At 47.0% G+C, this 23,513-nt stretch overlaps 1 protein-coding gene across 1 annotated transcript in view; it reads right to left on the bottom strand.

Annotated features, from left to right (window-relative positions):
* dag1 (dystroglycan 1) overlaps nucleotides 1-501 on the bottom strand; it is a 37,979-nt gene extending 37,478 nt beyond the window's left edge. The window contains exon 1 of the mRNA XM_069678580.1: nucleotides 41-501. The gene's annotated coding sequence lies outside the window, so the exon portion shown is untranslated. The remainder of the gene's footprint in view (nucleotides 1-40) is intronic.
* Nucleotides 502-23,513: the final 23,012 nt, after the last annotated feature.

Genomic DNA, 23,513 nt, shown 5'->3' with positions numbered 1-23,513 from the left:
ACACAAACACACACACAGAGCTGACTAAAGAGAAACTGACCGTCAAACCTCCTCCACGGTTATATCCCGGGATAAATCCTCCTTCTCCGTCCTCCGCGCGCAAGGAAGGCAGACTGGTGGCGACAGGGGAGCTCGGTGTTACTCCTTCCTCCTCTCACACACTCAGGCGGACAAATATAGGCTGGCTGCTCGGTGTCAGATCTCCTCCTCCCGCCGCTCCGACGGACTGGCGACAGAATGTCTCCTCTGTTCCTCTGAGCGTCAATCACTGAAGAAAATAAACCACACAAACCACCGCGATGAACAGAGCCTCCAGAGATCCTGACGCGGAGCAGAAAATGTGATGCGTAAAAAACAGCAAAGATGAGGCGCTGAGAGGAGAGGAAGCAAAGCAGGAGCACCAGTGTTCCCAGTGTTCCCAGTTCACCCAGTCACCGGAGAGGCTGCTACTGCTGCTGGCGGGGCTCAGACCTCCAAACACCACGTCCCGCTCTCCCGGAGTCCTCCACACAAATGTCCGCTACCGAGCCTGAAGGATGAATTTCCACCCGGAGGAGGAGCGGAGGGAGAGAGAGAGAGAGAGAGAGAGAGAGAGAGAGGGAGGGAGGGAGGGCAGTGCCTCACATTCTCTGAATTACTCCTCCCCCTAACCGCCTCCCCCCTCTCCACTTGTTATTTTCACTCTCTCCACCTCTCTTTCATTCACTCTGTGTCTTCTTCTCGTATTTTTCCTTCTTTTATTCACTCTGTCTCCTTTCTTTACCCCCCCCCGCCCCTCGTGCAGCTCAGCCTACACTGTGGGCCCATCAGTGAAGGTGCAGGCTGATCATGAGCTAATAAATCAATGTGTTTACTCATGGCCTCTTCAGATGGAGTTATGATGCTGACATTGATCTGCCTGTAAAAGATCATCATGCAGCTTTTATCACAGTGTCTCAGTGAGGCTGTGAGGACGCCCTCGCTCATCAGACAGTACTTTAAAATATGATGTATTAAATCATGTACTTGGACACATATTGCCTGATTTTCTGTTGGTCAGCACAAATGTAACCGATGATGATGATGCTAACAGATGCTAACAGATGCTAGCTTAAAAAAGGTGCTCTGTGTTTTGAAATTAGAAGTAGGGCCTACATTTAGTGTCTGTAACAGGAAGGTTGCTCGTGTACGTCGGGATGACGTGGTGGCACAAATTCATCACGGCGGCCATTTTTCTCCGACATCACGCTCAGGGTGGGAAGCTCAAAAACATGTTCTGAAGTGTTTTTATAAACTGAACTGACATCAGGACATGCTTGGAGTTCAAACTGCATACTTATAACCCATTAGCAACTGTTAGCATTTGTTAGCAACGTTAGCATTCAACCACTTCCTAGCTAACGTTACCTTTACCTTGGAATTGGTTCAAACTGTAATGTTAGCTTGGAAGTGGTTGAATGCTAATATTAGCTGTTGTCTAACAGTAGCCAAAGAGTGATTAGTGAAAATCTGGAAGAACATCGGGCTTGATTACATATTAGCTAGTTACAAACTGACTTTAGCATCTAACCACTTCCTAGCTAATGTTACCCTTAGCTTACAATTCGTGTCACATTCACTGTCAAAGTGTTAGCTGAAGTGGTTGAATGCTAATGTTAGCTGTTATCAAACATGAGTTATCAAACATGTTGTTTGGATCATATTTTGAGTGAAAACATTGATCGCTCATGAGCTACAGTTACAAAATGGCTAACGTAAGAATTCAACACTTCCGAGCTAATGTCAACTAAGCGTTAGCTACCAATGGTATAGTGCAACACCTCCTAACAATAATGTTAGCTAGGAAGTGATTAAATGCTGTCATATATATATGTGACCTGATGTCAGACTTTCGCTGTTGTCTTTTCCTGAACAGAGAACAAGTGAATGAGTGAGTCAGATAAACAGAATATATTGGGAGTATTTCTGCCCTCAGACCCGGTTAGAAACACAAAAGTCAGAAAAGATAACAGAGTTGTTTTTTCACCACTTAGAGACTACAATGAAAGTATCTCCTGTCTGTAAGTAAAAGCCTCATTTATTTGGCGTCTGAGCGTCTCTGCTCATATTGACTTTATGGACACAGCGACAGCACCTGGAGTGGTTTTATACGTGCTCGTGCACTTTAGCGCTGCATGAAATAAGGCTTGATTGGATATAAAAGCTCGACTAAGTGTTGTATGAATTCATAAAACCTTTTTTTGTCTGCAGTAAAAGCCTCATGTTGGTGCTGCCGTAATGGCTCTTTCTCACCTCTCAACACAGCACTGTGACACCATGCTGTGTCCAGCAGCTATAGAAGCAGCCTTTCATTCTGCACAGAAATGTGACCGAGCATATTCCTTTAACAAAGTGTTGCTCCTCGCAGCTCCTGGTGTTATCCTCATTGATTTCACTCCATTTGTCGAGCTGCAGTCCTGCTGTGTGAAAGGAGCCCGGCTTTGACTGAAGGTCAGTGAACCACATCTCAGACATGGTCAGAAACAGTGACTGAAAAACACTCTGCTCCGCCAACAGTTACAGTGCAGGTTCTGGTGCAGGTGGAGATGTGTGAATAATCTATGTGTAATAGTCTGAGGGTGAAGGAGGGCGGTGTAACTGGTAAAAGACTCTGCACAATGCAGCTCATCGCCCACACACAAAAACAGATCATACACAGCAGAGCGTCCATGCAAGCTATCGACCTGCTCCTCAGGACAGACTGTTCTCGTTCACTGTGTGCTAGTGTTTAGCATCAGCAGGAGACACACCGGGCTTTAAGTCCAACAAACCAATCAGAGGGTGAATATTAGACGCTAAAGAAACGTTCAAATGTTTGAAACAGACCACAAAGGGTACCCTCAACTAGACGTTGAAGGGAACCTTAAAGAAGAACCTGAAGGACTGCAGAGACAGACTCGTGTGTGCACCTTGAAACAGACACTAAAGCCTTCCTCGTAACAGACGCTACAGTGAGCCTTCAGACAGATGTTTAAAGGAACGTTTAAATAGTCAGCTAAGGATTCCTTCAAACAGATACCACAGGGAACCATGAAACAAACACTGCATGGTCCCTTAAAACAGGTCAAATGATGGGTGCAGGCGTATAACTGTCTCAGTGAAGGACAACAACGTCCTCTGGTCTGTGAGCGGCACGCCGTCGTCTCCATAATATTGTGTTTTCTTTAGTTTGTTGCCTCTGCTACAAACCGCTGACACAAACAGCTGACCCGACACCGCACGCTGCAGGCGTAGTAACACGTATGTGTTGCGGTCCACACAAAGTAGTGCCAAATAAAGAGGCGTTCTTACTGAAAGTGAAACGCGGTGAATTGTTCAAATATAGCGTACAGTCGATGCCACTACTGATTTTTAGGTGAGACGTCCTTACGAGTGGATAAATTACGTCTCTCTGCAGCGGCATGTAGCCCATGCACTCTGGCCGGTTTCTAAACACCGGGGCCGTGCTGACCGACATCCACTGTATGTGGCACACTAACTGTTGATATCCCATACAACCGCACAAACGTAACTATCCCTTTAAGGATGCTAAAGGGTACTTCAAAACTACATGGAGCTTACTGTTACTTCTGATGACAAGGAGCGGTATGGGGCTGCATGCCGACTCAAAGACCATTCGACATGCTGTTATCCAGGGAATCGAACCACTGCCTCTGGAACACAGAACATGTCCTCTGTGTCCATCGTTTTAACATTCAACAGGTGGACGTTCAGAAAGAGACGAGCTTTCTCCTTCTGCCTGTCTGCTGTCGACTTCACGCTCGAGTGCTGCTTTAATCTGACTCAGCTTTGTTCTGTCGTGAATCCTCGCTATGAGACGAGCGTAGGTGTCACTTTTCATTGATGTATGACTTATTTTCAGGATGACTGAAATGTGAAACCGCTCGTTTAATGTGTTTCCTTTCATTTACATTTAATTGGGAGTTTAGTGTTCTTGGATCAGAGAAAGCAGAGTGTGAGGATGAGAGGCGACAGAGATCATATAAGAGAAGAGGTAAAGGAAGCTGAGCCGGCGATGGGGCAGGCAGAGCTGAAGAAGTGTAGTCAGCTCAGACGATGTGCAGAAACCCTGAGGAGTGACGGAGGAGAGAGAAGGATGAGTGAGGGGAGTGGGGGGTGAAACAGATCAGGAAAAGTGTTGGTATTTTGTCCCAGAACTGGGCCGTGTGTGAGTGTGATTATAACTGACAGCAGACACTGTCCCTATTGTGCAGAAGAAATGTCCCTCCACTGTGAGGCTGAGTCACATAATTGAAAAATGTGTCGTTAAATGTCACAAATGAAAAACCAAAATTGGACAATGGTCCACTTCATCGTCAGTCTGTGATAAACAGGTGTCTGAGCAGAGGGTCTGTGTGGGGCTCTGAGGTTAGACACAGGTGTGTTCAGGGAGCCGTGTTAGACTGAGGAGGCTGCCATGAAACACCTGGAGTCTAAATGAAGACCAAATACTTTTAAATGAATCGGTGGTGGGCTTTGGTCCGAGGCCGGAGCAGGTCCTGGTCGAGCTCTCAGCAGGAGGTGTCTGAGGCAGCCACCACGGGGAGGGTGGAGTCCTCTACTGAAGGTGGAGCTGAGCTGATGGTGTTTGCCTGATGAAGATAAGAAACATAGAAGTGATGAAGCTGTTTATGGAGGGACCTCTGGCTGAGGCGGTGTGGAGCTACAAGGAAGGAAAGATGCTGAACTACTGGGAATGATGCATCCAACGGAACGCTTTGTGCCTGTTCCTCCACCATGACTGTGAATCCTGCTGGTCACAGACTGCAGGATCTACCAGTTAGCTAGATAGCATGCTAGTTAGCATCCAGTGCTTGCTAACCTATCCATACCCACAGCAGGTCCCCCCTAACCTGCTCTCTGTCACCTGTTTCCTGTTTCACGGTGTAGCACTCTGTTTGCTTTGAGGAAGCGACTGACGATGTTTTTAGGCACAGCTGCACTTTGAACTAAATGCTAAGGATGCTAACATGATCACAATGATAACCTTGACATACTTTGTTGTTGAGACAGGTATCAGTGCGTCATCATTAGCATGCTAACGTTTGTAAATAAGTACTTAAAGGTCCCATATTATACTCCTTTTCAGCAGGTTCACATCGGCCTCAGAGGTCCCAGAACTTCAATTTGAAGTCTGTTGCCTAAAAACCCAGTTTGTTCCTGGCCTTCAGCCAGCCTGTAACTCCCTCTACTGAGCTCTACTGAGAATGAGCTGTTTCTGTGTCTGTAGCTTTAAATGATAATGAGCTGTGCCTGTCCACGCCCCTCCCGCTCTGGTACCATGCGCTAATTCGGTTGCTATTGGCCGGCTCTGCCTTCAGTCAAAGAGGGACAGGCACCTTCCTTCAACACCGACTCTGGTTGGCTATTGTAGGCTAAGAATCAGTAATGGAAGCTCCTATTGGTTCAAATGAGACCTCTATAGAAAGCTGAGAAGCTCGCCTCCACTTTGATAGCGGAACGGAGCGGCACTTCAAAGGGAATATGAAGTTATTACAGTAAATAACACTTACGTGGACACTTATTGATGGAATAATGCTTTTGGACTAAATACTTTACTGGATTATATCATCTGGACCTTTAGCAATGTACCAGGAGGGAATTCATGAAAATAATATGCATCAGTGGAATACAGCGAGCCTTCATCGGTGAGTTACGTCAGTTTGGTAAATGTTTGTTTATGTTCTGTTGCCGTTGATTGCACCCGCTGTGGTGATTGGATCTTTTAATGGTTCATATCAATCGAATCTTGAGCTTGATCTTAGCTTTCCAACGATGTGACACATGAGTGGCAACATCAAGTTATCATCGTAGCTGCAGGGCAAATGTTGTAGTAATCGCGATGACGGCCCGCCGGCGGGCCGTAGAGTGGTAACGGGTTTTAACGTAGTATAAGGAAACTATGTTACCAACAGTAACTTACTTTAGCTGCTTTGCTAAAACCACATTCAACAGGCTATCATGCTCGGTAGGCCGATACAGTAAAGCAACATGACCTCAGACGAAGGAGGTAAAAATAGACTCCTGTGCTCGTTTGTGCAGCCAACAACAGAGCACCTGCCGTGCTTCGCCCGTACCTTCGCCATGTTTATTTTACCGGAGCAGCGTTTGCGAGAGGAACAAAATAGCGCCCGCGAAGAAGTTTCAGGGGGCAGACCAAACATTTATCTGGGGCGAGGTCACCAACCTGGAGGAGGTGTTATTGCCCTTCATGACGTCATGTAGGGAAAAGCTGCAATCGGGCTGTTTCAGCACACATTTTCTGAGAAGTGGAGCAAGCAAGAGAGGAGAGGACAGACTTTTCTCATGTCGGTGGGGTTTGTAGACAGGCAGGGGGCGCATGTTATTGTTAGGAAACCATTCCAAAGGGAATTTTGCATAATATGGGACCTTTACCTTTTTGATAGACACGTACTAAACTCCGTGCTGCTTGTACGGTTATTTGGTAAAGAGATATCCAACATGTCAGCCTGACTGTGCTGCGAGAGAAAACGTGAGCGAATCAGGAGTCAGTGGTTCGTCCCGTTTGGATGAAGCACCCAGTATCTGTTGATGTATAGAGTCCGGGTTCAGCATCGTAGCACCAGAACATGTGACAGAGACAGAGGTGAACATACCTGCAGAGGTCTCAGTGCTGCTCGCAGACGAGGCCTCACTGAGGTCAGCAGGCTGTCAGTGACCTGCAGCCCATCATGGACCACCAGGATAACATCCAGTCACCATCCAGCATGTTAGCAAAGACTGCAGGAGGAGCTCACTGCTGCTAACACCTTCAGACAGGCCAGGCTGCACCGAGGGGGGGGCTCCTTCAATATTCATGACGGTACATGACAGGAGCGTTGATTAGAGGAGAAGCAGGAGTAAACCAACACCAGGGAGAGGCAGAGAGGAGAGCAGGAGAGGGAGAGGGAGAGAGAGAGAGAGGAGAGGGAGAGAGGAGAGGAGATGAGGAGAGTAGGAGGAGAGGGAGAGAGGAGAGGAGGAGAGGGAGAGAGGCAGAGAGGAGAGCAGGAGAGGGAGAGGGAGAGAGATGAGGAGAGGGAGAGAGGCAGAGAGGAGAGCAGGAGAGGGAGAGGGAGAGAGAGAGGGAGAGAGGGAGAGAGGAGAGGAGAGGAGAGGAGAGGAGAGGAGGAGAGGAGGAGAGGGAGAGAGGCAGAGAGGAGAGGAGGAGAGGGAGAGAGGAGAGAGAGAGAGGAGAGGGAGAGAGGAGAGGAGATGAGGAGAGTAGGAGGAGAGGGAGAGAGTAGAGGAGGAGAGGGAGAGAGGCAGAGAGGAGAGCAGGAGAGGGAGAGGGAGAGAGAGGAGGAGAGGAGGAGAGGGAGAGAGGGAGAGAGGTGCGGGAGGGATGGAAGTGATGTTAAGTCTGACAAAGACTCAGAGCGTTGAGGCTGAGAGAGCAGACTCCACCACCTGACAGAAATACAGAGACAGACCATCCAGACTCAGGTCATGAGCTCTGTGCACACCTTCATGGAGCTACTGTCCGCAGATGTGTGCTGCTCTCCCTTGGTTTGAACAGTTTGAACGAAGCACATACTTTTCAGATGTAGCTGCTGCTTTTTGGCACTGATGATTTAACTTGGGAGTTTTATGCCCTGCTAAGTGTTGGACGGGCTCCAAATGTCAGAAACTCCACATTTCTATGCATGAGAATTAATCGGACGTTTAAACCCTGAGCTGTGAAAATGTGAAAGAAGTCAGCAGCTCTGCAGAATAAAAGAGGAGCAGGCAGCATGGAGACACACACACACAGAGGGGCAGAGGTGGGACATGAACATGACAGACTGAGGCACAAACATGCACATGTTCAGGGGACGGAGGTGAATGTGTGCAGCTGCACAGCCCTCGTCTCTCCCTGTGAATGCAGGGCAGGCGTCAGGCGTGCTGGAGCTCGTCTGTGTGTCTAATGAAAAGTGACAACTCCCTTCTCCCGGAGAGCTTCCTGTTTTGCTCCAATTCAAATCCTATTTGCTGCCCCCCCCCCACCCCACCACCACCATCAACCCCCCATCCTCTAAATCCACCACTCTGCTCTCATCTTCCTCTCACTTTATGTGTCCCCCTCTTCCATGTTCACGATAAACTCTTACTGTATATTCAGTGTGAGAGCGGTGAGCGGGGGGGCTGTTGGCGACTGTTTGCTTCTACGTTTACACCAATCACGTGTTTGGGGCGGAGCAGGTGGTCCAAAAGGTGCACGCGCAAAAGGATGTTACGATGATCCCGGAAACACGGCTCAAATGCTGCACATACAAACATTTGCACGACATGGTCTGTCAAATGTCCCTGCAGGAATGATATCCCAACAGGAAGTCAGCCTTTGCTACTTTAGTCTGATGATGCACAGGATGTTTACACGCTCCTGAAAGGTGATCGGACGTAGCTCGGCTTTTAGAAGAGATCGTCACAATGAAAACTTGTTCACGTCTTACTTCCACAGTCGGTCACATGGTGCACGCTGTGGCAGCACGATCATGTCAGAGTGTTGTCGGTCAGATATTCAGTCTCTCATATGATACAAAGTTTACAGCGGTAACAACAGATCGACATCCTCACACTGTGCAGAAAGCTGCAGGGCCTGTTCATCACAGTCTGCAGGTTTAATAGTTCCTGTAATCGTCCCCGAGCGAACAGGAAGGAAGAGAAGGAGTGAAATAATGTGACACGTTCACATCCTGTCAGAGAGCAGCAGACGTCTGACAGCATAATGTGCCAGATAGCAGGTAAATTGATTATTGATTGGCAGGTATTCAGAGCGTGTCAGATTATCTGATGAGCGTGTGATAAGAAAACTTCACACTGTATTCAATCAGTGCAGAGAGAACCGGCTGCTCTGATTGGACGATTCCTCAGTGTTTGTACGGTGACAGAAGCTTCAGACGAGCCGCTCGTCCTGGTGTGTCTGCAGCATGTGTGTCTGCATTTATACAGTGTTATGTCTGTGTGTGTGTGTGTGTGTGTGTGTCTGTGTGTGTGTGTGTGTGTGTGTGTGTTCTCTGGGCCTGTTGGTGCAGTCACTATGTGGGTTAGGGTGCCGTCCTCCTCGTTAATATTTCATCTCAGCACTGGCACAAAGAAATGGGGCAGAGACACACAGAAGGTCTAACGTGACCGAGGAGGGGGAGGTGTGTGTGTGTGTGTGTGTGTGTGTGTGTGTGCGTGTGTACGCACACAGTTGTAATGTTTCTGTTTTTTCTGGTTGTCAATGCATCTTTGCACGTTTACAAGCTGTTACTACTCTGGCATTGTGTGTATGAATATAAGTATTACACACACACGCACACACACACACACACACACACACACACACACACACACACACACCTCTTGCTCCTCTGTGAGCTCATTGTCACGTATGTGCATTAAAGCTCTGTGTGATCAGAACACGTCCTGCACTCTGCAATGTAGAGACTACACACTGACTTCAGAGACGTGTAACTCCCTCTGCATCACAGGAGGTTTACTAAACACGTGTTAGCAGTCACATGGAGGAGGCGTCGCTCTGGAATCATCCAGTGTTTCATTCTGAATCAAGGTGCCCCTTTCATGCTGTTCTAGTGTTCTGCAGAGGTGATGCCTGCAGTGATCAGAGCTGGGACCTGTGACTCACACTCTGGAGGACATCGACATGTCTAACATGTCAGTGTCCTTCTTTAACTATGCCCCGCCCCTCACAGTCCGGACTGTTCAGTGACCTGAGAGTTGTCGTGTCAGAGAGGAGAGTTAAAGTGAGAGAGTGAAAGGCAAGAGGAGACGGAGGAGGTTTTCTAGGTTGGAGATAAGAGCACATTAGAGGCGGGGGAGGAGGCAGATATGGGAGAGGGGGTATGATTCAGACGGGAGGCTCCTCTCCCTGAGCTGAGTCTCCAGCCTGCGGTGGGAGATAACTGATGTTCTGACGGAGGAGGCCCCGTGGTACCACACTCAGCCCCTCCACCAGTTACACATGCATTCTGAATCACTGCGTCCAAAGACTCAGCCCACTGTCCTCTGCAGGATACAAACCATCACCCAGTGAGGAGATGTTACAGCTGCAGAGGTCGTCAGGACAGAGCAGCCTCGCCAGCTGCGTTCAGCTACTGTGAGCATGTGGTGCAAACAGAGAGGAGGCTCACAGAGGGTTGTCTTCTCTGCAGAGGCTGATGATGGCACAGTGTTTACACATCATGGAGAATCAGGAGGAGAAACTGTAGGCTGACTTCAGGCTTCAGAGATAGCCACGTTAGCACTTAGCTCTGTGTTATGTTGCGATCAGACCAAAAGGACAGTGATGTTTCTCCTTGCACTCGTTCGATTGGTTTAAACACCACCTGTGAATATTCAGTCTTCTAATTACATCAGAAACCATCATCATGTGTTCATCACCTGTCCTCTCTCAGCTGGTTAACCTCCCTCCTCCTCCTGAGCTGTGTCTGATGAACTCTCCTGCTGCTTCCAGCTCCTTCAGGCTGACCAGTGCCCAGTGTGATGAGCTGTTAGCTCGGATCAGTACCAGGATTTCTCTGATGGACACCAACTACCGGCGTTCTGTTTCAGCTGTGGAGCGCCTGTCCGTCTGTCTCCACTGAGTGGCAGTTTCACTGTATCTATCAGGTGAGGCAGGTGAGTGTCTCTGAGGTGGTCTTTGAATCAAACTAAAGGGTCAGCAGAGTTTTACCGAGCAGACAAGAGATATACAGTCACTGGTTAATGCCCCACCCTGTTCACTATGCTCTGTGCACACACACACGCACACGCGCACGCACACGCACGCACGCATGCACACACGCACGCACGCACGCATGCACGCATGCACGCACGCAATACTCTGTATTTCTCCATCACCTGTTGAATGATCAATAACCATTTGTAGAAGCAAAACGCCCCCAGATCCCTCAACTCATTACTGCCTTCATCTTTATCTGTGTGTGTGTGTGTGTGTGTGTGTGTGTGTGTGTGTGTGTGTGCGTGCGTGTACACATACTGTCTCTGTGTCTGAGCCCTCATGACTCTGTGAGATCAGCAGGTGTTTCATGTTTTCATCCCTCACACATGAAGGCTCAGGTTCAGGTGTTTTCACAGGTGTTTTAACGATGATAAGCTGAATGAGTCACAGGTCAGCTCTTTGTTTCTGTTCATCGTCCAGCAGCCTTCAGTGTCTCTACAACAGCACCTAGTCCTCTGTCTCTACCTGTCCTCAGGCCACACACACACACACACACACACACACACACACACACACGCAGGTCACTAAGGTATGCGGTGAATGCCAGGTGAACATGCAGAGTCAGGCCCTTGATCCATTGTTGAAGTGAGGAGGGGTCCTATCAGAGATCAGGCCTGAGGCAGAGAGACAGGCAGGAATGTGAGAATCATCTGAACGTAGTGAATAAAGTCAAACGTCTGAAGTTCTGTCTGTGTTTGACGTGTCACTTTGGCTCTTCCAGCTCGCACTGTAACGTAACAGTCTCATGAACGACACAGAATCTGAGGGTGAAGACGAAGGAGCGCAGAATAAAGCGAGATGTCTGCAGACCGGAGAGAGGAAGGGACTCAGGAGCTGCGGGCTGTGAGGGCTGACGCTGAAACTGTTGACCGACTGCCACACCGTACTGTTTACATCATGTCCTGCCTCGTGAGAGCCCCTCCCCCTGCTGAGACGAACATGTGTGACAGGGCACGCTGGAGAATCTGAGGGGCAGACTGTCTGTGAATTCTCTTGGAATTGTCGGGAGTGAGTCCAGTGTGAAAAGCTTCACTGGTCAGAAAGAATCCAGTGTAACAGATTTATGTACCTTCATGTGTCAGACACTCATTACAGTCATATTGTCCTCAAAACACAAGCAGCAGGCTCCTGTACCAAACGTCCTGTTTGGAGTGTCTGATTTTATATGCAGGTGTGTGAGCATCAGGGAGGGAGCGGAGAGTTTGAGCGTCAGGTGAGTGTGTTTCTTTTTGTGCCCCTGCCCCCACAGATCTCCACGCTCGTCCCTGCTGGTGCATTAAGTTACACACGTTTTGTGAAGCCTTCATGTTCAGTGGCCTCGTCCTACAGCAGCTGCCGTGTGTACAAACGTCTAATTCAGCTTCAAAGAACAAAGTCTGTTTGTATGGCTCCTCTCAACAAACAGACGTTTAAACATCAGGCAGGGCTGTGAGTCTGCTGTACATGCAGCTCACAGGGTTCATTAGGTTCATTCTGTAGCTGTGTTATGAAGGAGCTGGACACTTCCTATGTGTACATGTGCATGTACATCCATCTCTGCTCCTCCCTCCGTCCTCCTCCATCTGTGGGAGAAAAGAGAGATGAGCTGCAGCAGGAGAATACCTCTGAGCATCGATGGAAACACTGTTCACACGTCATGCATCAGTGTAAACGGGACTTTGATTCTGTTTCATATAACTCTTTAAGCTGCACAGCCTGCAGTGAATCAAAGCTATCTACACACAGGTCAGCAGTATTTACTGACATTCCTTCTCCTCATTACAGAGGGACTTTCCAGCGTTCAGGCGTGGTCTAAATGACCCCTACTTACCCCACAGGGAGGTAAACAGAGGCGGAACATTAAAGCCTTCATGACACAACCTGCCCCCCTCTGAAAGAAACCAGCTTCACTGAGTCACTGCTGTGTTTCTGCTTGCTCTGTGTCATTTACAAAGAGAGGACATACAGCCTGAAATGATTCATACCCCTGGCAAATTTGGACTTAAAGTTACTTTAATTCAACCAGCAAGTTTTGTTGTGATTGGAAATGACACAGGCTTCTCCCACAAGATAATGAGACAATGTACAAGAGGCATCATTGTGGAAAAAAATATTTCTCAGCTTTTATTTACATTTGAACAAAAAGGGGCAAAGTAACTTTAAGACACAATTTGCCAGGGGTATGAATCATCTCGGGCTTGACTGTATATAACATATGAAACATGAGACATGCTGTATAACATGTTAAACAGGGTTAGAGCTGAGAATCACAGCAAGGTAAGACTTACATATTTTTAAACCTGGGCCCATTTTCACAGGAACACATAGTGTGTGAGTGTCTCAGTACATGTGTTCATCCTGCAGCAGTGAAACAGGCTGTAATGGCTGCAACATAATCCTTGATGGGTCAAAGGTCGTCCACTAAAAGTTCTTGTTGTTTCCACTGACAGGCTCAGATTGTTCTTCTAAGTGTGTGACAACATGACAGAAAGGATCCCTACAGAGATAGACCTTTTTGTTACAGAGGAAGATGATTGTTTTAACCACACACAGACGTTACATCGCTCTCTGCACACAAACCAGACTCCATTCAGAAAAACACTGATTTTAGCTCACAGAGCACAGGAGCTGCTGCTCTGCTGCTGCCTCAATCTGTATGTACGTTGGTGTTATTGTGTGTGAAATTAATATAGTGTTGGATTCTAACTAAGCATATAAAACAACAAAGTCCGACAATAACACAAACAAACTAAACAATTGAAGCAGCAGCAGAGCAGCAGCTCCTGTCTTCTGTGAGCTAAAATCATTGTTTTTATCAATGGACTCTGGTGTGTTTTCTGTTTCACCCACATGAAAATATTTAGATATCGACATCAAATATATAAGACATCAAACGCATCTTTAATGTGTGGGTCTGTCTCTGTGTTTGTGATTTTCACAGTTTACAGTCTGCATGTCTCTTTTATCCTCCAGTCACAGAGGAGCTTTAAGAAACACACTCATTCATGTGCTCATTGATCGGTTCACCCACACAGTCAGCCTTATCCTACCTCTCCCTCTAAAGGGTGAGGTCTGCTCAGCGCTTTCTCTCTCTCTTTGATTGTACTCATGTTTGTATTTGAAGTGAAAGTGTTGATGACGATGTTAGTGCAGGATGAACACCTCTATGAATCACCCTGTAGAGAACAGACCTCCTACAGCAGACACAGGGATGTTTTATGGATCAGCAGGTCAGATAATAACAGCAGTCAGAATCACAGAGTCTGTCTCTGGATGTTTAACGTCACTCCATCATCTCCTCCACTTATCACAGTGCCCAAACATCAGAGTGAAACACGATTATCAGTCTCGACTAAACGAAGGAAGCACCACAGAACTGACTGTGTATGAAAGCCTGATTGTCTTATTAGGAACATGAAGAAGCCTGAAGGTGTGTTCAGAAAGCTAAGTGAATCTGCAGCGCTAATGGTTTCATAAAAAGTCAATTCAAAGGCACATTTGCACCTGGTGAAGCTTACACACAAGTTAGACATGCACGTTCGGTTTCATATGTTTCCCCGACGCTGTCGTTACAATCTTTCAGTGCTGAGATTCTCCTCAGGGATCAATGTGGCATCAGAAACACTCAAACCAAACTCCATTCACAAAGCACCCATTTTAAAGTGCGTTCTCGTCGTCCTGCAGACAGACCTGACACAGCATGAACTCAGACTGTTGACAAACCTGCGTCATGATGTCGTTACTTCAGCATCCTGTCAGCCTGTTTATGTTATTAAATGTGAGGAGTTTGTTTTGGTCAGAATAACTGAAGAGTCCGAGTGAAGGATGGCTGATCAATGTGTCTCTCTACCTGCAGGTACAATGACATCACACTGAGACTCACCATTCTCTGCTGACACACACACACACACACACACACACACACACACACACACACACGCCCTTTAGGCCGGGGTGGGTGGATCAATGGGTGTGTGTGTGTGTGAGAGAGATACGACAATAGAGATACAAAAGCACAGACGAGGAGGGACATGTTGTTGTTGTTGTTTTGTTGTGAAGTGAAAAACAATATTTGTGTTTTTATAAAGACACTAAGTGTGTGTGTGTGTGTGTGTGTGTGTGTGTGATCAATGGTGATTACCTGAAACCCTCTGTTACGTGAGGAGTGATTGGCACAGTGCCACGGGCCACTGCTGCCAGGAGTGCTCTCTCTCTCTGTCTGTCATACACACACACACACACACACGCGCGCACGCACACGCACACGCACGCACACGCACACACACACACGCACACACACACACACTCATATCATATTTATTATAAAACAGAGCAGCAGTGAACTCTTTGTGTCAGGCCTCTGACATCAGGTTACAGTAAAGGTGTGACATCAGGTTACAGTAAAGGTTACAGTAAAGGTGTGATGTCAGGTTACAGTAAAGGTTACAGTAAAGGTGTGACGTCAGGTTACAGTAAAGGTTACAGTAAAGGTGTGACGTCAGGTTACAGTAAAGGTTACAGTAAAGGTGTGATGTCAGGTTACAGTAAAGGTTACAGTAAAGGTGTGACGTCAGGTTACAGTAAAGGTTACAGTAAAGGTGTGACGTCAGGTTACAGTAAAGGTTACAGTAAAGGTGTGACGTCAGGTTACAGTAAAGGTGCGACGTCAGGTTACAGTAAAGGTGTGACATCAGGTTACAGTAAAGGTTACAGTAAAGGTGTGACATCAGGTTACAGTAAAGGTTACAGTAAAGGTGTGACATCAGGTTACAGTAAAGGTTACAGTAAAGGTGTGACGTCAGGTTACAGTAAAGGTGCGACGTCAGGTTACAGTAAAGGTTACAGTGAAGGTGTGACGTCAGGTTACAGTAAAGGTTACAGTGAAGGTGTGACGTCAGGTTACAGTAAAGGTGCAACGTCAGGTTACAGTAAAGGTTACAGTGAAGGTGCGACGTCAGGTTACAGTAAAGGTTACAGTGAAGGTGTGACGTCAGGTTACAGTAAAGGTTACAGTAAAGGTGTGACATCAGGTTACAGTAAAGGTTACAGTAAAGGTGTGACATCAGGTTACAGTAAAGGTGCGACATCAGGTTACAGTAAAGGTTACAGTGAAGGTGTGACGTCAGGTTACAGTAAAGGTTACAGTAAAGGTGTGACGTCAGGTTACAGTAAAGGTTACAGTGAAGGTGTGACGTCAGGTTACAGTAAAGGTGCAACGTCAGGTTACAGTAAAGGTTACAGTAAAGGTGTGACGTCAGGTTACAGTAAAGGTTACAGTAAAGGTGTGACATCAGGTTACAGTAAAGGTTACAGTAAAGGTGTGACATCAGGTTACAGTAAAGGTGCGACATCAGGTTACAGTAAAGGTTACAGTAAAGGTGTGACGTCAGGTTACAGTAAAGGTGTGACGTCAGGTTACAGTAAAGGTTACAGTAAAGGTGCGACGTCAGGTTACAGTAAAGGTTACAGTAAAGGTGTGACGTCAGGTTACAGTAAAGGTGCGACGTCAGGTTACAGTAAAGGTTACAGTAAAGGTGTGACGTCAGGTTACAGTAAAGGTGTGACGTCAGGTTACAGTAAAGGTTACAGTAAAGGTGCGACGTCAGGTTACAGTAAAGGTTACAGTAAAGGTGTGACGTCAGGTTACAGTAAAGGTGTGACGTCAGGTTACAGTAAAGGTTACAGTAAAGGTGCGACGTCAGGTTACAGTAAAGGTGTGACGTCAGGTTACAGTAAAGGTTACAGTAAAGGTGCGACGTCAGGTTACAGTAAAGGTTACAGTAAAGGTGCGACGTCAGGTTACAGTAAAGGTGTGACGTCAGGTTACAGTAAAGGTGTGACACCAGAGTGAGAAACCTCCACGACGATAAGGAAACGCGGCTCAACAGCTACTTTTGCTCTTCATTCTATTTCTCAACACCGTGTGGGCGTGGCTGATCACATTTTGATTGACATCTGCCTGGCTCCGCCCACAACAACATCACATGTGACAATCAGCTTGTTTGGTCTGAGTCAGAGGAAAATGATTCATTTCTATTTGTCACTGATGCTGAGGCACTAAATGCTCTGCTATCATCGTTAGCAGTTAGCACACACATGCTACGTCAGCTGACATGTTTGCTTTAAGGTCTAGCTGACCGTGCCAGGACAATAAAGACATCTTAATGTTTTAAATAAAGTACCTGTGAGTTTGTCTTGTTTGCTATGACTTTGATGTTTGTTTGTTTTTAACATTTTCTGCAAACAATCAAACAAACAAACAAACACCGTCTGTCCCCCCTGGTAAATCCATGAACCCTCCCCAGTGTCTGCCTGTCCTCTCTCTACCTACCCACATGATTCACCTGGCCAAGCTGCCCAGGACTTTCAAAATAAAAGCATTAACAAGTACACAAGTAAACAAAGTGATTCAGCTGCTTCCTTTACACGTTACATGATTGAATATAACAACGATTAGCTCCAACAGCACCGTTAGCAGGCGCTGTATCTGTGCCTCTGAGGACGCTCAGACCCGTCAGCTGATCAAACAGAACTAACGCTCTAAACTCAACATGGTGTGGAAACTTTGTGACGTTCCTGTGATTGGCTTTCAGAATAAATATCAAACATCAATGTTAATGTTCTGCATTTGGATTGACAGTGATTTCTAATAAAGATGCTGTTTTGTGCATGAGAGCCTAAATCACAGAGTCAGAAGGCTGTCGTGGATTTAAGGCTCCAGTGTCACAAACACTGTCTGAACTCTGCAGCTGTCTGTATCTTCTTCTTCTCCTTCTCTGTCTCTGCTCAGTTAAACAGAGAGGCCCATCGCCTCCTCCCTCAGTCTGTGTCTATCTCGTCTCTCATTATGAACCATCGGCCATGTTTCTGCAGGTAGTCACAGAGCGGGGCAGCGATGTGGAGGTCACTTACAGACAATCCTCTTACACTTCACACAATCCCTGTTCGGCAGCTTAAGCCGGGCCTCTCTGCATGAGCGTCGCAGCCTGTGGACGGAGCCGCCATCACCGTGTCTCCATCAGGGTCTCATTCAGAGGACAGCGAGGTCATCATGGTGTGTGGGGTCAGATCAAACTTTATATAAGTCATGGATGAGTCACTGTTTGAATGTTGAAGCATGAACCCCCTGCTTGAGCAGTGTTGTCTCAGTCACACAGTTCTATGAACACAGATCGATCTTCGTTCACTTCGTCCTGCTCTAATGGATCTAAAATAAGCACTATCATAGCCACCATGAAGCTCAGACTTCTTTGCTTCATCTCTTTGCACCTGTGTCGATGAAGTCATAACACTACACAACGCTCCTGCTCTGACCGATCTCCAGTTAAAACTGTGACGGTGAGAGAACTTATGTTGTGCAGAATTTATAGATAAGAATCATTAGAAGGACGGCACGGTGGGGCAGTGGTTAGCACTATCGCGTCACAGCTAGAAGGTTCCTGGTTTGAGTCCCGGCTCAGACGTAGTGGGCCTTTCTGTGTGGAGTCTGCATGTTGTCCCTGTGCATGCGTGGGTTCCCTCCGGTTTCTCCGGCTTCCTCCCACAGTCCAAAGACATGCTTGTGACTCTAAATCACCCGTAGGTGTGAATGTGAGCGAGAAAGGTTGTCTCTATGTGTCAGCCCTGTGATTGACAGGTGACCTGTCCAGGTGTAACCTCACCTCTCGCCAATAACCCCCCCAATAAAAGCATTTTAAAGGACGTGACAGTAAGAAGACATGCCGGTATGTGTTTCAGACTGTAAAGGTGTGCAGCTCGCCTCTGACAGTCTTTGCTTTGATTGGTGGATGAAGGAGACACACGGCAGACGAGTGGAGACAAACACACGACTCTGTCCCCGCTGGCTCATATTAAGATAAATTAAATATATAACCTCTTAAAATAGATCTCAGTATTTGGCCGATGTGTGAACAGATTGTTCTCGCCAACATCATGAAAGAGACGGCAGATTGAAGGTGGACCGAGGCCAGCTGAACACAACAACAGAAGGACTTCTTTAGAGTCCAACAGCAGAAGAACATGAAGTTTTAAACTGCACAAACTCAAAGAGACTCTGAAACTGATCTGCATCATGTGACACATGAAGGTCTGATGTGGAATCTGCAGGGAGAAGAGGTGATGTTGGAACAAAAAACTCACATCAACAGACTTTGACAGAAATGGATGGACAGTTTGTTTGGTTAGAAAAGGCTGCTGTTTGACTGAAAGTGAAACATTCAGACGTTTGCTTTAATACATGCAGCCCACCTGGACTCTGTGCACTCTGTGCACTGGACTTTTGCAGGTGTGAAAGAGGCTATGGAGAGAGAGAGAGAGTGAGAGAGAGTGAGAGAGAGAGAGAGAGAGAGAGAGAGAGAGAGTGAGAGAGAGTGAGAGCGAGAGAGAGAGAGAGAGAGAGAGAGAGAGAGAGACAGGGTACAGTAGACTGAGTTAATCTGGATCACTAGAATCCTTTAAGTCGCGTTTGCAGGCGAGAGGAGTCACAGCTCCCACAGAGAGCCGAGCTGCAGAGGCGACGCTCAGAGTGTTTATCTGCCGCCAACCTGATCTCAGGGATTACTGAGCAAATGTGCTAATGAAAACACTCCTTTCTTTCTCAGGTCACTTAAACTCTGACAGCAGGACAACATGACGACAGGAAACACTGAAACCAGCCTGTGGATTTCTTCTCTGAAACCTGACATTATAACATCCTGTATGGCATGTCAGCAAAGTTATCAACAGACCAACCAGAGAACAGGAAATCATCCCTCTGTACATCTAAAGTCCACATTAACACGATCTAGTTCCTGGTGATATTTTAGCCTCATGTCAGAGCTCATCTCCCGCCATACTAACACACTCACAAACACAGATCACATGATCTGTGGTTTTCAAACATTTCCTTCAGGGCTTTAACACGCCACATTACTGTGGATGATCAGTGTTAACGTAGCAAAAGTTACTTTAAAAGTAAAGCGTGTGGATGTGGGAGTAGAGGTCCTGTTATTTAGAGCTAACACACCTGAGAATACCTGAGACTGAGCTGAGGTCACTGTTTGAATCAGACAAACACTGATTTCAATCATGGCTCCTCTGGGATTGGACATGATGGGCAGAAAAATAAACGAGCTTCAATAGCACCTCACATCGGAGATATTTAACCACATGACTGGGTCCTCCGCTGGTCTTAGTGCATGTCCACACTGCTGTGTTCTCATGTAGGGCTCATTACACGGCTGAAATCGCTCCACTAATACTACCCCTTTTCCCCCAAGGCAGTTTCAGGGTCGGTGCTCAATTGCGAACCAGTTTTTTGTGTTTCGGCTGAAAATGAACCGGCTCCAGAGCGGCCCAAACTCTTTGCTGGTCTAGAACCGTGAACCGCCTACGTCAGGGGCGAGGGGCGGAGTTGCCGTGACCAAAGAGACAAACCAAACGATAGTGTCCGTTTTTCTACATTCAGCTACACAAAACAAGGAAGGTAATGGATATAAATGCGGAGCAGTGGTCGGCCGAGGAGACAAGCTGCCTCTTTGCAATTTGGTGCTCCGTGACAGACCGGCGTGCCGACTCACCGGGGCTTTAAACTCGGTGACGGTCGGGGAGTCGATGGTGGAGGACTCGTTACACTTTCAGAGCTCTGATAAAGGTAAGTTATGTTGTTGTTTGCCTTGTTAACAGACATGCATTACTAGGCTATGTTTGGCGTGCTACTCATTTTCAAATCGATGTTACGTTAAACCCTGTAGTTATATTTGGGTAATGTTAGCTCACCGACAGCTAGCTAGCTTGCTAGCGTTAGCATGCTACTAACGTGCTACATTTTGCCACTGGCTCATAAACTAAGGTCACTTAACATTTGACAACTAGGCAAGCATTGTGTGCAATGGAACGTTTTGTTCATTGTTCTCATTGTGTTTTTACAGAATTGTCTGCAGTCGATGACGCCGAGGCCGACGGGACGCTGCAGCCACCGCTGATGTTAGCTGGCCTGCACCATGGAGCAGCTCTGCCACAGTTAAAGTCCATGTTGTATAAGCTTGTGCACATGTATAAACGTTATCTAAAAAATAAAAATGAAACAAGAGACCGTCTGTGATTCAGTGCTTTTTAATCAACAGAGAAACAAATGATGACAATATTGATCGCTTTGACACAAAGAGAACAGGTTTGTTAGACTGTGTAGTTTTGAGTTAGAAAAATGTCACTCGTCCCTTCTTATGTGAAGTTATCGCCATGTTCGCCACATATGTAGAAGTACACAGCAGGTCTCAGTCTGCCAGTATCTGAAGAAGGTTTCATGAGCAGATGTTGCATCGGGTACGCCGGCGGGCCACCGATCAGGTAATGTCCAACATCACAGCCGGAGATGGTCACTTTGTTTTGCCCCAGCAACTCCCCGTCACTGAGGGCATCCAGATGAGAGTGTTTCAGAACTGTGGCGTCGTGTACGCTCCCTGGAAAACTTAGTAAGAGATTATTGATTTGTTTAATAGACACCAGTTTAATCGATGCTAAATAACAAGCTAAATCGAGCTAGCGGGCGAGCAGAGAGGCTAACAACATCTTACGTTCAGTCTTATTAAGAATAGAAATGGGTGGATCATTACCTTTCTTCTCATAAGAAGTCACCGTCCATGGGAAGCACCGCGAGTAGCACAGATGTGTTGGACAGGTTGTCTTTGGGATCTAATGTGATTTTGGAAAGAGGAGCAACAACGGCAAACACAGCATGTAGTCCGTCATTGTTATTGTGAGAGAAAGTTGCTGCTGGGAAAAGCGGTCACGTATAGAGTGACGTCATGTTCGCAAGTTGAACCAGCTCCGAACCAGCACGAGCACCAGCCCTGCATTAGAACCAGGTTCGCGTTGGTGGAAAAGGGGCATGTCTGAGCCCCCTCACATGTTGGCAGTATTAACAAAGGTAGAGTTTACCTGCACAGCAGCAGCTATCAGAGACACAAGCAGCCTGTGGGTGTGATGAGTTAAGGCCTGATGTCGTCCACACTCACACCTTTCCAACATGACTAACTTTAATTAATTTCATGCAGGAAACAGTGACCTGAAGTCCACATTCACCTGCTGTTCAGGTCATGTGGCCCTTTTCAGCATGAAGACAAACATCAAACGTGTGTCTGTGCCATCGCTTCAGTCTGAGGTTGATTTATTTACCTGTGCTATTACAGTAGTACACGTCTGATTCTCTCTGATGGACTGTCACATGAACCAGTTTACATCACAGAGAGATAATTCATGTTGATGTCCTCTTATTGTTAATCAATGCTGAGTGTGTGTGTGTGTGTGTGTGTGTGTGTGTGTGTGTGTGTCCTCTGATTCCTGCAGGATCTAATGAGCATTGATTGATGATTAAATGTCTCATTGATCATAAAAGGTGACATCTTTATCATAAACATACACACACACTGTTAGCAGTCTGTTTGTTAGCGGCCTGTTTGTTGGCGGCCTGTCTGTTGGCGGCCTGTCTGTTAGCGGCCTGTCTGTTGGCGGCCTGTTTGTTGGCGGCCTGTCTGTTGTCGGCCTGTCTGTTAGTGGCCTGTTTGTTGGCGGCCTGTTTGTTGGCGGCCTGTCTGTTGGCGGCCTGTTTGTTGGCGGCCTGTCTGTTGTCGGCCTGTCTGTTGGCGGTTCGTATGTTAGCGGCCTGTCTGTTGTCGGCCTGTCTGTTAGCGGCCTGTCTGTTGTCGGCCTGTCTGTTGGCGGTTCGTATGTTAGCGGCCTGTCTGTTGTCGGCCTGTCTGTTAGCGGCCTGTCTGTTGGCGGTTCGTATGTTAGCGGCCTGTCTGTTGGCGGCCTGTCTGTTGGTGGCCTGTCTTTTAGCAGCCTGTCTGTTGGCGGTATGTCTGTTAGTTGAATCAGCAAACAAATCAATAAACAGATAGTTAACTTAGCTTAGCATAAAGACTAACTCTACTCAATCTCAAAAAGTTAAAGTATCATTAGTAGTGAGACAGAAACAGTTCCTGATCACAGGACGTGTGAGGACACACAGATACAGTTCCTCTCCTCAGATTAGAGGCTGAGAGGGAGACGCTCCTCAAAGACCTGTTTTCAGATCCAGCAGATGTGCGAGGTTCAGACCCAGAGGCGGCACATTCCTGAGCTGTGGGCCGCTCGCTGGAAGCTGTCATCCATGCAGCGCTGCAGCTCTGAGGACACAGCAGATGGGTGGGGAGTGCAGGGATGAGGCAGAGAGAGTATAGAAGGAGGGGCCGAGCTGTACAGGGATTTCAGGACCAGGAGAGAGGAGAGCAGAGCAGGTGCTGCAGGAGGACGAGCTGCCTGAGAGACGACTGACAGGTCTGAATCCTGAGAGCAGACAGAGATATGACTATGTTTTATAAAACTATCAAATCAAAGTCAGTAAAGACGTGTAAGGACCAAAATCCCAACCATTGGAATTATTCATCTGGAGTAAGAACTTTGTGTGTCACTGCATGGTGAAAAGCCATGTCTCTATCAGAAACACTCAAACCAAACTCCATTCAAAAAACAGTCATTTTAAAGCAGTGTTCTTATCGTCTCACAGACAGACCTGACAAAGCATGAACTCAGACTCTTTACAACCCTGCCTCCTGATGTAGTTCTCTCAGCATCCTCTCAGCCTGTTTATTGTCATTAAATCTCAGTAACATCTGTTTGTTTTGGCTTCATAGCGCTGTAGTGAGACAGATCTCAGCCCACGTGTGATACAGTGAAACTGCCACTCAGCGGAGACAGATGGACAGGCACTCCACAGCTGAAACAGAATCCTGGTACTGATCCTAGCATAGTCTCAGGGGTGTGCATGTTACGGTAAAATGTTAATATTACG

This window comes from Semicossyphus pulcher, unplaced genomic scaffold (genome assembly GCF_022749685.1).
Source record: "Semicossyphus pulcher isolate SPU_LCO1_2020_fin unplaced genomic scaffold, fSemPul1.0.p SCAF_3, whole genome shotgun sequence".
Taxonomy (NCBI): domain Eukaryota; kingdom Metazoa; phylum Chordata; class Actinopteri; order Labriformes; family Labridae; genus Semicossyphus; species Semicossyphus pulcher.
Note: the sequence above shows the minus strand (reverse complement) of the source record. Positions and strands in the feature narration are given on the sequence as shown.